Consider the following 15,581-nt stretch of genomic DNA (forward strand, 5'->3'; position numbering starts at 1 on the left):
CTGTGATGAGTATTGGTTAGGGGTAGGGCCCCGGATACTACAGCCTGTGTCCCTTGGGTTGAAAACTCTAATTAATTTTTATCAAATCATAACTGGGCAACCTGGAGTCCCAGAAGCATGTACCCTAAACACTGAAACTAATCACGCAAGTTAAAGAGAAAAGAAAAATCCACAACACTGTATATAATTTTAATTTCCTCTATGAAATGGTGGTGAGAGTAGATGGTGGTGTACATTTGTTTTTGAATGTCCTTACTTGGCATAAGAAGTTGATGAGCCTATTTAAGTTTTCTAGAGTCATATATATATATATATATATATATATATATATATATATATATATAAACTCACACACAGTACTGTATTTAGTCCTTAAAACTATTCTGCAAAGTAGGTAGTATATAGATCTATAAAATCTCCATGTCTGGGAATTACAGATCTGATACTTGCCTAATGGCATGAGATCTGGAAACCCTTGAAGACTAATGAGAAATACCCAGATGAGCAACCTGTTTGTGAGGCAGCAAGAGAGGAGGGTAACTCAGCTCTGCCACTTCCTTGGGCTCATCACTTGGTTCCTTTTTTGAAATGGGTTGGACCAGCTTCTTTCCAGCATGACACTATCACTGAAACAGCAGCTAACATTAATTGTGTCAGGCATTGTGCAAAGTGCCTGCATGCACTACCAACTTTAATTCTCACAATAGCTCTGTTGGGTAAGTTTAGGTATTCCTGCAGTGGGGGGGATAAGGAAATCAACAGGTAACTCTACCAAAGTTGCAGAGCTAGTGAGTGGCATGGTTGGGATTCAAACCCAGGTCAGTATGATTCCAAAGCTTGTGTTCATAACTGCTGTGCTATGGTATATTATATAGCTATGTGGAAGCAAATTGAAATTTTGGGTGTGAAAATTATATACAGTGTTGTAGACTCTGCATCTCTCTTTAACTTGGATGGCTAGGTCCAGTGTTTGGGATCATGAGTTGGGGACACCAGGATGGCCATTTCTGATGTGGTAGAAGTTAATTAGACTTTTTCACCCAGGAGGCTCAGGCTGTGCCATCCTAGGCATCTGCCTGACTGACACTGGCACCAGTGGGAGTACAGGGAGAGTGACTGATGCAGGGCAAATACATCTCAGCCTCTTGCCTCACTACTCAAAGTACACACTCCATTACAGAAGGCAATTCATTGCCTCACATTTCTCCACCGTCTCCCTATGTCTAACCTGCACACTATGAGGTGTACTATACAGGATTTTCTGCGTACTGATCATTTTATCACCAACGTCTCCACATTGCATTCCTGTGAGAGGAGTTATAATTACACTAAAAGGTCTAAATGAGGCGGAGTTCAAATGGAGCCTAACTTTGTCAGAAGTCCTTACTCTTGCTTCCATCGTAATTTCTCCACACCACCGGACCACCACAAAAGACAAAGTGAGCAGACTTGGAGCTCCATCCTATGGAACCATGACTGCATTTGGCTGTGAAAAGGGGACTAGAATGAAATCAGTTGATAAACATGGCGAGCCACTTTGCACACAGCTCCGATTTAGATGATCACTCAGCCAGCTCTGGGCATGACTTAAGTCCCGCGTTATAGCACAAGAAAATAGACTTGGTTTCTGCCACCATGGAACCTATCTCGGCCTGCTGAGGATCAAAGTGAGAGAACCGTATATTCTCATCTGCACAACCTTTATGGGTATTTATCTACGTTTTGGTTGAGGTCCAGGCACAAACCTGAATTAAAGGTTGAAATTGATGACTCAGAGCTTAGCTGGAATTGCAGGCGAGAAAATGGATCTGTGTACTGGGAGGAACATATGTCTGAGGATGAGAGGGAGAGATGGAAGAGCCAGATGCTCAGACCACATCCCACCCGTCTGCCCCAGGAGCTCCCATAAAGTTGTCGCACTGTGGGCAGCAGAGGGCACTATTAATACATTAGGAAGTGCACAGCACACTTGAAGAAACAGGTTTACAATAAATTTGAGTGTGCCATTTGGACGGGGGTAGGTCATAGGATTATAGTTATAGCCTTTATTGCTTCCTGTTCTCAAACTCACAGATTAACAAGATTCTAAAATAAAGAGTGGCTACAGAGTGAAACTGACTCCTTCATGGAACTTCAAGATTTTATGATCTGAAGCAGAAACACACACACACACATATTTAAAATACAGTGATTACTATAGCCCAGCTTCATGATGCTAAATGCTTTACATGCATTATCTTATTTAATGTTCACCTCTATGTGGGTAGGTCCTGTTGCCATCTCCATTTTACAGATGACGAAACTGAGGCTCAGAGAGTCAAATGAATTGCTCCAAGTTACCAACTAGTGAGTGACAGAGCTGGGATCTGAGCCAACTTCAGACGCCAAAGCCCACACTCATAACCACTGTGCTATACCTCGTGGCAGGCATCTATTGCATAATGTGAGAAGAAAACACCAACTCCTTAGCCACCAACAGTAACTGAGATGTTGCTAACTCAGTGTTGCTATATCTATGCCTCATCAAAAGTTGTGAAAAATAAGTGTGCTTAAACCCTGCAAAAGCCTCTCTTCCTCCACCAGCAAGCTCCTGACCTTAACCCAACAAAATTCCTGGGTTAAAAAGTAGATGGCTTTGTTAGAGGTTAAGTCTTGAAAATCTGCATGCAGCCCAAGGGTTTTATCCTCAACAGCAAACCTCAAGGTAACCCAATTTCTCAGGAAACCATAAAATTAGGAATTGTTCACCCCTTAGTCCATCTCTATCTAGATCTAGCACAGAGCATGGTGTAAAGTAAGTTCTCATTAAGTGATGAATATATACATTAATCAACCCACGTAAGTCAATGACTCAATGACAAGTAAATGGAATCAAGAAAACCAACAGACTCCACAGGTGGTTGACGTTCTAGAGGTAACACACCAATGTAAACTCAGAATCTTATCATCTCTAAAATAGTCCACTTTGGAACTCCTATGACACTTAACTTTTGGATCCTTCTAGAAGGGCTGCTCCAGCTAATATTGCTCACTGTGTTCCCATAAACTAATCTAACAGGGGTACCAAAGCTGTTCTTCTGGGAATTCTCAGTGTTTGAAGTGCATTATAGATTTTCTAATTCAATTCCTTTTCCAGGGATGACAAATACTTAGCATGTGTGTCTCTACCCTCCCCACTCCCCATGCCCAGGACAGACCTTGTTAATAGATCATGACACTCTTCCAACTGAGCCCAGATGGCCAGTAACAATCCATCAGACTGGATCCACAAGGTAAAACCCATTTATTTTCCTGACTCAAGACCTTTGGAATGACCAATTCAGCATCACAGCCAAGCAATGACCCAGCTCATGTCTGAACACCTCCATAGACTGGTAATACATTCTCATAACAAAAGCATATTCCATCTTCAGAATTCTGTTAGAAAACCTTTCTTAAGGATACTTCTAGTGAACAAAGAGACAGAACACCCATGTCTTCTATGCTTGCCTCTTTCCAAATTTTTATTAAAATACACTTGAAAATACAAGTAACAGACAGCAGCTGGCCCTTGCAAAAAAAAAAAAATGACAGAAATCCAAGGGGAATTTTCTCTAATTGCATTGATGACAGGGACTGAAGGGAGAGCACATTTTTGGAATACATGCCATAAATCCTACCCTTTAATTCATAGCAGCATAAATGCCCCCAAGGAACATAGGTAACACATATCCTTACTCCATTAAATTTCACTTTATGTCCTTTATTTCTACAGTGCCCAGGAAAGAAATGGAAGGCAATCCACAGGAACATCCTGCTAAGAGATCCAGAACTAGGATTATAGGAGATTCCTTCTCTCCCCATCAATGGCTCCTCTTAATCTCCATTCATTCTAAGACAGTAACATTTGACATGTACTGTGGTGATAATTAGTTTTGATTCTGAGATGCCTGGCAACCTAAGAAAATACCCTGTTACTAAAAATGTAGTCTCCCGTGCCCACACTATACAAGGAAGAACTGTGCACATCATCTGAGAAACCAGGATGGGGTAAGAAAGGCTCCTCCCTCACTCCAGTAGGCCTGCAGACATGATCTTGTGCAAGTACACAGCACTGAGATCTCATCAGAGAGAAGAGTCAACACCCAGCTGGGCTAACTAAGGGCGTTTGCCCAATCTGTTGACAAGACACCCCCAACCTTCTAAGGAAGTGCTAACAGGATTGCAGCAATATCATACCCAGTGCAAAGAGGACACTAACAAAATGACGTGTGGAGCAAATGAATAAAAGAATGACTAAATGAAGAGATGATAAAATGAACAAAAAGGGATAACGGGTTTCAGGAAAAAGAAGAAGATGTCTCTAGAAATTATGCTCTTTAAGAATGGGCAGACCATGGAGTTTTGCACAGCCAGGCCAGGAGCCACAGGGACAAACAGGTGGAGAGGATGAGAAAGACAGCACACGGAGAGCTCACTACTGACTCACTGAGAATTCAAATACTCAATAGCAGAACCTAGGTCCTCACTGGAGGCAGAGAAGAGCAGAAGGGACGACATGGAAATTAAATCAGATACGTGCCTTTGACAGCTGAGAAACTCCCAGATGGACAAGGAAGCTGGGACTGCTTCTATACGGTTCTCTCTATCTCATCACTTAGTCACTTCCATGGAGATACCCCCCCCCCCGATGATCTAAAATAGATTCGCCCATTTGCCCACTGTTTACTCACTATGTTGTGGTTTTCTTCACATTTATTTTTAATATATGTTTACTACCTCCCAGACTGGGAACCCCATGGGGACAGAGTCCTTATCTGCCCACTGCTGAGCCGCTACCCCCAAAGGAGTGCTGGGCATGTAGGAGGCATTTAATGAGTATTTATTATATGAATGCATGAATAAATCAGGGGAAGAAAAATTTACTACAACCAAACATAGTTTACTATTTCAGAGCAAGGGTAGTTTAATAATAGGAAATCTATAACACAATGCATCATATTTATAGGTAAATTTTAAAGGTAAATTGAAAAATAAATCAATAAAATGTAACTAGTCATAATTAAAAGCAAAAATTTACCATATTAGGAATAAAAGAGAATTGACTTAATGTGAAATGAACACTAAGTTAAATCGAGTGTCATTATATTTAATAGTGAAACACTAGCAACATTCCTCCTAAAATTGAAAATTAGATAAGAGTCCATAATATCCAAAGTTATTTTTAAATTTTTTCTAGGAGTTCCAGTCCATTGAGTAAGTTCCAGATGGAATAAAGAGTTAAATGTATATCTAGGACACTTTTTAAAGTTTTTTACAAGTGTAAAATTAGCTGATTTTTCTCAAAATATCCAAGCATCAAAGCAATGAAAAAGACATATATTTTTCCTACAAAAATTAAAGCTTTTCTTAACTTTTAAAAGTAACAAAATACAGGAAAAATTGTTTTAAAACCCCCACAAAGCGTGTGTGTGTGTGTTTGTGTATATATCAATTATGCGTCAATAAATGTTTCAAAAATAAAACAAATTGATAATGCCTCAATATTTCAAGAATACTTATGTCTGTAATAAAAACTCTTAAGCCAAATTTTTTAAATTTCAAGTCACAAAAAAACAAATTACAAAAGAAAAGCAAGTGTCCAAATAAACAAAATTCATTCAATGAAAAATGCAAAACAAAACAACAAAATAGAATTTTATTTCAAAACTTTTCTTTTTAACGATCACGCTCTAGGCTTTTGAGGTGGAATGAAGCAGGTTCTCTTACTTACTGATAGCAGGAGAATAATTGTTGAAAGTCAAATGTTGAAATCTACTTTTCTCCCACTTCTAATCTATTCTCAACACTACAGTCAGAGTAATCTTTTCAAAGAGCAAATATGACCAGGCTACTTCCTTATCTAAATCCCTTCAGGGACTTCTAGTTGCTTCTAGAAAAAAGACCTAAATCATAGCACAGCCTACATGATCCTCTATGGTCTGGCCACTGTCTCCCCCTGAACTTCATGTCCCGGTATCTGTCCTACATCAATAAGAGCCTTCCTCTCTGCACAGTGTTCCTCATTCCCTCTCATCCCAGCCTTTTCGACTGTGATCCTTTCTCCTGGACCACTCCTCTCCTTCTCCCAATTCACCTTTATTTTTCCCAGGTCTTAGCTTTATCTTCTATTCCCAGGGAAAATTTACCTGGTCTCCCTGAATAGAAGTTCTCCCAATAAAGTTTCTTTGAATATCATGGACTTCTCCTTCCTGGCACATATCACGGTTTTAATTTTATGTTTGTTTTGGGTGGTTACTTAATATCTCTCTCCTCCCCTAGACTGTGAGCTCTCAGAAATCAATGGCCAATCTCTTTGTGTTTGCTATTGTAGCCTGAGTACCTGGACCATAAGATATGCTTAATAAATATTTACTGAAAGAAGCAAACTCCAGTTCATCTTGGCCACTCCTAAAACAGCAAGACCTAAAGTTCACCCATGCATGGTTTGCCAAGTCATATAAGTGCAGGACACACACATTTCTGAATATAGCCCTATTACAGGGTTGAACAAAAGTGAAGTTACTATCCTCTGACATGCCACCATTAGGCCACGTCATCTCCAATTTTATTCTTACGTACTTGCATTCCAGGATCCCAAGGTGAAGTGTTATGTTTATCCCTACTAAATTTCCTCTTGTAAACTAAGTCCATAATTTCAACGTTTTGAAGACCCTTCTGAATCCTGATTGTGCCAAATTCCATGTTTCCTCTAGTTTCATGTAACCCACAATTACTTGTCTTTTAAATTACTGATGAATATTGTACAATTACAATGATAACTATGAAGATATCTATCATTTCTTGAGCCCTTATTTAATAGCATCAGGTCCTGTGACAGCCTATTTGCACACTGACTCCTGTCACCTTCCTAACAACGTTAGGAGGTGGGTATTTTCATCTCAGTCTTTAGAGATGGTAAATCTGTGGCTCTGAGGATCAGTTAACTTGTCTGTAATCTCACAGCACATTAATGGAAAGACAAGGATTTGAACTCAGGCATCTCTGTCTCCTAAGCCTCTTTACATGACTGTAGTGGCTTTCAAACTTTTCTTAGCCATGAAGTCTGTTGTTTCAGGTAAATCTTACATGGAAGCCTGCCATACAGCTAAAGTCAGAATAGATCTCTGCCTAGCACAGCTTCAAAATTACTGCAGCACATTGGACTGATTTTCACCAAAGAAGGCCTAAATCAGAGGCCTGGGTGAACCCCTAGAAACCTGTTAGATTCACAGTAACCAGCCATTTGTTCTGGAATATACTAGAGTATTCTGGAACATTTTAGCTCAAATGCTATGAGCTTTGGCTGCTAACTGCTCACAGCTGCTCCGTTTTTCCAGAAAACAGCCCGTGGAGGACCAGAAATCCGTCATCCAGAAGGGTACACCATTCTCCAGGGGCATTCCATAGTCGATGACTGGCCGATATAGGTGGACAATAGACCAATCCTGCTGCCTCAATTCAGAGGACAATCTTGTGGGACATTTTATATCCCAGAGGCCTCCATGGGTCATGCCAAGACTAGAGGCCACTTCCCTGCTCAGCTTTTTTCCCTTCCCTCTTCTGCTGCCCTTACTCCCTCACAGTTTTGGTTTTTTGGGGTTTTTTTTTAATCTTTTTTTTTTTTGGCGTTACGTGGGCCTCTCGCTGTTGTGGCCTCTCCTGCCACGGAGCACAGGCTGCGGACGCGCAGGCTCAGCAGCCATGGCTCACAGGCCCAGCCGCTCCGCGGCATGCGGGATCCTCCCGGACCGGGGCATGAACCTGTGTCCCCTGCATCGGCAGGCGGACTCCCAACCACTGCACCACCAGGGAAGCCCTTGGGTTTTTTTTCTTAAGAGCAATGCCTCAGTAAATCACATGTACCTGAATCCCTGATCAGACTTGTCCTCCAGGAAACCAAACCTAAGGCATCTGGCAAACAAGAGTGGTCCTGGGGAAAAATGAAACTGATGTTGAATCATTTGCTGGTGGGCAACGAAGATTTCCATCATTAGAGATCATCTCTCATGTGTGGGCACAACGCAACTGCAAAGACTTTTACCTGGGATAAACTGAAACAGGCTACAAGTGGAAGGGGAGGCCCTACCTGATGCAGTATCTCTGGCATTTGAGAGGTATGGGCGTGGAGGAAAATATATAAGGACTGTGGAATTGAGTGGTTGTTGCTGAAAACAATGTTGCTTGATGCTTTGAGGAAAGAAAGTAACAGAGAGAAAATGAATTTTCAGTTTCCAGGAAAAAATAACCTTGAATGTAAGAGCAGGTATCCTGGGATTCCCGCCCTATCCCTGGATGCTCTAGAAAGCTACGTCACCTAAGAGGGTTTCCCCAAATGACACTCTGGGCTATCTATGAATGATATCAAAATTTCTAGCTACTCAGCCAAATATATTAAAACAGGAAATCAAACTGTTTCATTCATCCTTATGAACCTAAGAAAACAGGAGACAGAGGAATCTTAGACTTTACAGCATGTGGGTTTTGTCAAAAAGATAGTTCCTCTGTCATGGGGGTTTACAGCTTTTCCCAATTCAATTAATTGGAATCTCACAGAAAAGCAAATGCTGTCAAATAAAAGACTCAAACATCTGGGACACCAAGCACAATCCAGTGAAAAACACTTATGCAGTCACAGCTTGTGGATGGGAATTGTAAGAGCTTTTATTTCTAAGAACCACTGCTCAGAGAGCGTGGCTTCTTTTAACAGCTAGTACACAGGCAGGTTTAGGTGGTGGTTTTTCTTAGAATGCAACTGAGTGAGCCTTCTCCAGTGCATTCATTCAATCAAAATATATTAATTGAATGTCTCTTTGGGGCCAGCCATAGTGTTAGGGTATAATGGTAAGCAAAGTCATTTCTATACTCACAGAGCTCAGGGTCTAACTCCATTTCAAAAACTCCTGGCCCAGAAGGAGAGAGTCATGGAGAGAACGTGACCCTGACAAGATACGTGACCGTTGTTAGTCAAGGGACACAACCAGACTGAGGCACTTTCACCCTCTTTATTCCCTCTTAAGGCTCTCCATTGGCCAACCCAATCAGAGTCCAGAGGACCAAGGAGCCCCACTGACAGATGAGCTACTGAGGGCACTGAGCAGGAGAAGGAAGCAGAGAAGACCTGGAGGGACAATGGAAGACAGTCAGCACACAGTCATGACCCAGCGATGATCGATAACTGTTATCTCAGCAAACTACTCCCCTCTAGCTGGCTACATTCAGCCTCCAGGATACTCTCATGGTGTCCTTTGTATATAATTTTTCTCTCATTTAATTCTGAATCAAATAATCTCCTCCAATCTATTATATATGACCAGTGTTGTCTTTCCATATAGGAAGTTTTTGTCTTCCTGTGTAGCTTCTGGATATATAATGCTCACTCCCCTTCTCTTTCTATGTGACCAAGTTCTCTGGAGCAAAATTATTCCCTTCGAGAACTCTGGAATTCCTGAAAGATCATATTTAGCCTTCTGGTATGAAAATATTGATGGAGATAAAACCTGTTAAATCCCAATTTGACTGCCAATCTGTGTTCAGAGCCACTTTCAAATGAGAGCTCATGAGACTGTGGAAGAAAAGGCAGTCTGAAAATGGTATATACATGCCTAGGGATAATGATGTATGATCAGAATTGTTACTATTAAACACTCACTCGGTACCACCGAGGAGAAGATTTTATAGCAAAGTATGACCTTGAGAGTAATGCAGCCTAAACTGAGGAGGCTGCTGATGGTATTAACAAAAATGGTAACATTGGTACATATCATTTTTCAAGTACCTACTAAGTGCCTGACATTATACTCAGCCCTTTATACATATTAATCTCATTTAAAATTTTATTGATCTGATTAATATTAATTTCATACACATCTCATTTAATACTCAAATTGATCTGATTAAAGAGGATTTTTACTTCATACAGCTTATCTCACTCAATACTTAAATGGATATTATCATTCCAGCATGTTTACACATATTACTGTATACATTGTGTACATTTAACACTCAAATAGATATTACTTCAGCATTTGTCTACATATAATTTTACGCATTTTTATACCTTTTATCTCATTTGATACTGAAATTGATAGTATCATTCCAGCTTTACAGCGCAAGGTACTGATGCCCAAGGAGTGTGAGGTATCGCTGAGAATCAAAAAGCTGGTAAGCACTGGAGCAAGGCTGACATGCAGGCCTGTCTGGCCCCCATGCTCTTTCTCTCTCCACCACAAATGAAAGGCCTCCCCCAACATTAATAGCTGACAAGCGAAGACTTTGGCCCAGACTAGGTGCTGTGCTATTTCTGTGTGCACTTTTTGCATTTGATTTTCACAACAACCCTATGAGGTGGGTTCTATTTTCAATTCCTATTTTGCAGAGCTCAAAAATGGCACCCAGACAAGTTATAGTAATTAAGGGAGACTTGTACTATCCAGACATCTGCTGGGAATCTGGCTAAAAATAGAGGGTCTGGCGAGTTGCTACATTGGGGACGGTTTCATTCTTTCAGTGTTGATGAAGCAATGAGGTGACCTGCCACTGAGGGCTTAGCCTGCATTAAGGAAGAAAGATGAGTTAGCAATGGTGAGGTGGCAGAAGGCCATAGGAAAGTAACTGTGTTTTCCTGAGGATCTTAGTCTTCCAGAAAGAGAAAAACTAGCACTGGCAGGTACAAACCCTGAATTCTTAGAAATAGATTTTTTTTTAACTTTATATATCACAGTTCTGTGATTACGAGTGACAGAAAGTAACTCTGGATACCTTAGCAAACAACAACAACAACAGCTCAAAAGAAGATAAAAGTATAGCTGTTCATTTTACACAGAGAAAACATGGGCACAGGGTTTTGTAGGCTAAATAGTTACATGCCTTGAAAATAGATGGAAGATTCTAAAGAAAGATTGTAAAGATGAAATCCCAAATAGCTCCAGTGAGAAGGAAAAGGGGTGAAGTTAGCAAGGCGACACTGGCTCTCTGAAGGCATCATGTCTTGAAAGGCTCAGTAACAAAGGCAGGGCACGTGATCAGAGAGACAGAGCTGTGACATCCCACTGACCTGGAGGAATGCAAGGCTTTGGGGAGGGGAAAGCCCAGAATTAATGCAGGCAACAGCCAAAGAAAAAAGACCAGGGGTGCACAGCACATTTCCTGGGGAGTACTAAGAATGGAAGTAACATTCATTGACCTTAATTGTTATAAGTTTGGCTTCTGGAGTCTGATGTAGCTGAGTTGGAATCCTTCTTGTGTCTTAGACTAACCTAGTGACTTTAGACAGGCTCTTCTTCCAGATGGAGCTAACATCCTGTTTTCTTCAAGTCTTGGTTCATACCATTCCCTTTTCAATGAGGCTACCCTGACTATCCTATTTAAATCCTCTCCCTCCTCTCCCCAGCTCCAAGACTTTTAATCTCACTTTCCCTGTTCTACCCTTCCCTTTCCACAGGACTTATCATCTTTTATCATACTAAACAAGTTTATTACTATTATGTGTAGTGTATTGTTTATTGTGCAACCCAACCCACCACATACAATAAGGCTAAGGTGTTTGCTGATTTTGTCCAAAAATATATCCCAACTGCCTAGAATAGTACCTGGCACACTGTAGTGCTTAATAAAATAAACACTTATTGAATGAAGAATGAAGTTCCTTCATCCCTCTGTCTTGTCTGTAAAATGGGGACAATGTTCACTGTGTTTTATGGATATTAAATGAGATGATGCATGCAAAAGACACCCAGCATAGTGCCTGGCAAAAAATAGTCAATAGATGTAGGCAATTATAGTGCTTTTTATATCAATTAATTTTCTCATTTGATCCTCATGTTAACTCTGAAAAATAACATCTTGCTGTTGAGGAAAATATAATTTATAGAGATAAAACCAGTTGTTAGTTTGATCTAACATCAGAGGCTTCATTTGTGGGAACAGTATAAAGAGAAGAAGGCTAGAAGAGAGACAAAGGAATTCATATTCCATCTTTTTCAAGCCTTTTCTAGCGAAGGATGGTTAGCCCCAGACTAGCACAGGGATAGAATTCCAAAAACAGTCATCAGATGTATGTTCAGTGAACATTTTAATTCCTAATGTGGTGATCACTAGAAATCATGTTGGTTCACTAGGAGGTATTTGTACTACATAAGTGCATTTCCTTCCTTGATAATGTTACTGTGATAATAGAGGAAAGCTTTAGGCCAAGCACAATGTATCCTGATTTCAACAGAGTATGTAACAAGACCCCTTTTAGACTTTATGCATAAGACAGTGAAATGTAGGTTCACTGGTTGTTGGATTTATCACTTGGACCAAAGATCAATAAACTTTTTCTGTAAACAGCCAGACAGTGAATATTTCAAATTTTGCTGGCCATACTGTCTCTGTCAGAACTATTCAGTTTTGCCATTGTAGTGTGAGAAAAATAGACAGCCATAAACAACATATAAACAAATAAGTGTAGCTGTGTTCCAATAAAACTTTATTTACAAAAAAATGCTACTGGCTGGATCTGGCCCATGGTTGTAGTTTGCTAATCCCCGGCCTAGATGGTGGAATGGCTATAATCCTAAGTGTGCCACGGACTGAACTGGCAAACAGTCTCTACTGCAATGATATGAGAATAGGCTGACTACATTTATGAGTGATACAAAGCTAGGAGAAATATCCAACATGATGGATGACAAAGTCAAAATTTTAAATTAGGCAGAGACACCAAAACTACCAGCCAAAATTAATGTGATACAAGTTCATGCCTGAAAGTATATTGTTCTTTGGTTAACAAAACATCATCGATAATGAAAATAAGCTACATTCTATCTATCAACACAATGAAGGGAGAAAACTGGGTTTGGCAAAAATTGCTCAAAAATGACCTGGGGTCGGCCATATGCTTCACTTATTATTCATTCACTCACTTCTTCAGTTTTCAGCAACAAGCCCCACCTGCTTACTAGGCCCTATGCATAGTGTTGGAGTGGTTTTGATGATAAATAAAAGTCTCAGTCCTTAAAGACACATAATATAATCTATTAGACAAGGAAGATATCCCTTTATTCATTCATTCACTTATTTGTTTTTTCAAAAACTAAATATTGCAGCCAACAATGTGGCAGGGCCAGATCAGGGTGTGGGGATGAAAAAGGTAAATGAGATTTAGTCTTCGCCTTTGAGGAACTCTGAATATAATCTTGCAGATACATTTTATGTAAACAGATCAATTACAATACAGCATGGTATATGCTGTTTCAGAAATATGAATCGAATGTGTGAAAGCAGAGAAAATGAAACAGCTAATTCACTCTAAAGTATTCCATGAAACCCTAACATTTGAGCCGTTTCTACAAAGTGGATTAGAGTTTTACTATCAGATGCTGATATATTGTTTAATGTCTGAAAGACTTTTGTGCCTGGTTACAAACAACCACAAATACCGTGCTTTGTTTTGATGTTCCATTTACTAAAATCATCCATTAGGTCATAGGTAAATTTTTCAAAACAACTCTTTTGGTCATGTAAATGTTGCTTACAAATTTTATGAACCTCCAGTAAAGAAATTAAACTACAATTACAAGCGTAGTCTCTTAGTTGGGTTTTCTGCAGAAGCACTCCCTGATCAGGGTTCAAGTGTGCACAATGTGGTTGGGAGCGGTAAGGGATGGAAGCGGGGGGCAGTAACTGGAGAATCAGTCCAGGTAAGGAGAGTCAGACCAGAAGGGATATGTTGTCAAGCCAGCTACCATAGCTGGTGACTGAAACAATCTCATGAGGAAGCGCTGGGAAAGGATGTAAAGTCATACCTGGAAATTATCCTGGCCAAGGGGCAAGGGAACTGAGGTATCTATACTCCCATACCTGTCAGTCACTGGGTAGGGACTGTCACAGGATAGTGATAGGGGTAGTTAATTCCAAGGCACTTCCAGTCTACCCTATGCACATGTGCGGGTGGGTTCTGGAAGCCTGCAAACAGCCCAATGACAAAGATGTAGTGCAGTCTGCCTCTGCCTGGAGTTGGGCTGGAGAGCATGGAAATGGGGTTCTGAGGGCACATGGGTGAAATACCAGCAGCAGCTGCTACATGTACTTTGTATGAGTCTTGAAAATTTCAGACACCTTCAAGAAGCAGGCAAAATATACAGGCATATAATGCTTACAAAAGTACTAAAACTTATTCTAAAACAGCAACACCACCAAGCATTCCATTCATTGCTTCGTTATATTTGTCTTTGTACTTCTTACTTTCTAGGGTGACTCCTATGTAGCTTTTATTTCTTCTAGGGTTTTTGCTGTAATATTTTGACAATATTTCCTGGTTGTAGTTATTATGCTATACCCAAGTAAAAGGAGAACTTCTCAGGCCACTTGAGGTTAAAGATCACCTAAAGTAATTCAAGCCTGGTCATAAGACTGAGTAAAGTCCATTCACTATATCCTCAAGATAGAACTTTCTAGATCCACCCGCTCACACAGGGCTTACTTTTTGGCAACTCGGGGATAGCCTCGCAAACTGTGTACTCTGAATGTCGTGTTTGGCTAGCATTACACCTCTTTGCCTCTTAATGCTGTCACTTTAATTTACTGATCTTGTCTTTTAGCATTATTTAAACTGTACAAATTTCTGTTTCTATTTTATTATAATTTCTACAGCTTTCTAGAGGTTTCATCTCCTAGGAGATGAGCAATGGTCTGCGTACTTAGCATGCCTCTCAAGGACTCTGAGCTAATTAATCATTTTGGAACACTGACTTGAACCCTCCTTCTACTTGGCCATTATGCATGACCATCAGTATGATTTGTCCTGCCTACACTTTGAACACAATATACTTCGTTATTTTTGGAATTACTTGACTTATGTACACTTGTCTAGTTTATTCTTTCTTAATTGCACTGAGAGAAGCAAGTACAGATTTCTATTTTGCATGCAAATACTTGATCAAAGAATATAAAGATATTTGGTTCCATGGGAAATGGAATGTTTTGTGATAAGAGCACAGACCCTGGAGCCAAATGGCCTGGCTTCAACTTTGGAGTACCCCACTCACCAGCTGTGTAACCTTGAAAAGGTCACTTAACCTCTTGGTGCTGGGCAAAGGTGAGTCAGTTACTGCCATTAATGAGCCATTTTTAGCACTGACAGAACTATGCTATTTTAAAATTGTGAGTTCACACTTATAACCCTCAGTATAACAAATTTGTTTGCAATATTCCACTTTTTAGCAAGTGAGAGTTTCTTTCTTTTTTTTTTTTTGTGGTACGCGGGCCTCTCACTGCTGTGGCCTCTCCCGTTGCGGAGCACAGGCTGTGGACGCGCAGGCTCAGCGGCCATGGCTCACGGGCCCACCTGCTCCGCGGCATGTGGGATCTTCCTGGACCGGGGCATGAACCCGCATCCCCTGCATTGGCAGGCAGACTCTCAACCACTGCGCCATCAGGGAAGCCCTGAGAGTTTCTTGATTACTAAGATTTTATCTTATATTGACAGCAGAAAGGGGGATGGAAATGGAGGACACAGAAGTTTAGAGAGAACACTCTGTGGAAAGGCAGAGTAGGAAAGAGCATGCCATGAGATAGAT

At 40.5% G+C, this 15,581-nt stretch overlaps 1 long non-coding RNA gene across 1 annotated transcript in view; it reads right to left on the reverse strand.

The window, feature by feature from the left end:
* Nucleotides 1-1,461: 1,461 nt before the first annotated feature.
* The window catches only part of LOC125962764 (uncharacterized), an 80,138-nt gene continuing 66,018 nt past the window's right edge, over nucleotides 1,462-15,581 (reverse strand). Inside the window, exon 4 of the long non-coding RNA XR_007474480.1 lies at nucleotides 1,462-1,486. This is a non-coding gene — a long non-coding RNA (uncharacterized LOC125962764). The remainder of the gene's footprint in view (nucleotides 1,487-15,581) is intronic.

The sequence above is a fragment of the Orcinus orca genome, chromosome 20 (assembly GCF_937001465.1).
Source record: "Orcinus orca chromosome 20, mOrcOrc1.1, whole genome shotgun sequence".
NCBI lineage: Eukaryota > Metazoa > Chordata > Mammalia > Artiodactyla > Delphinidae > Orcinus > Orcinus orca.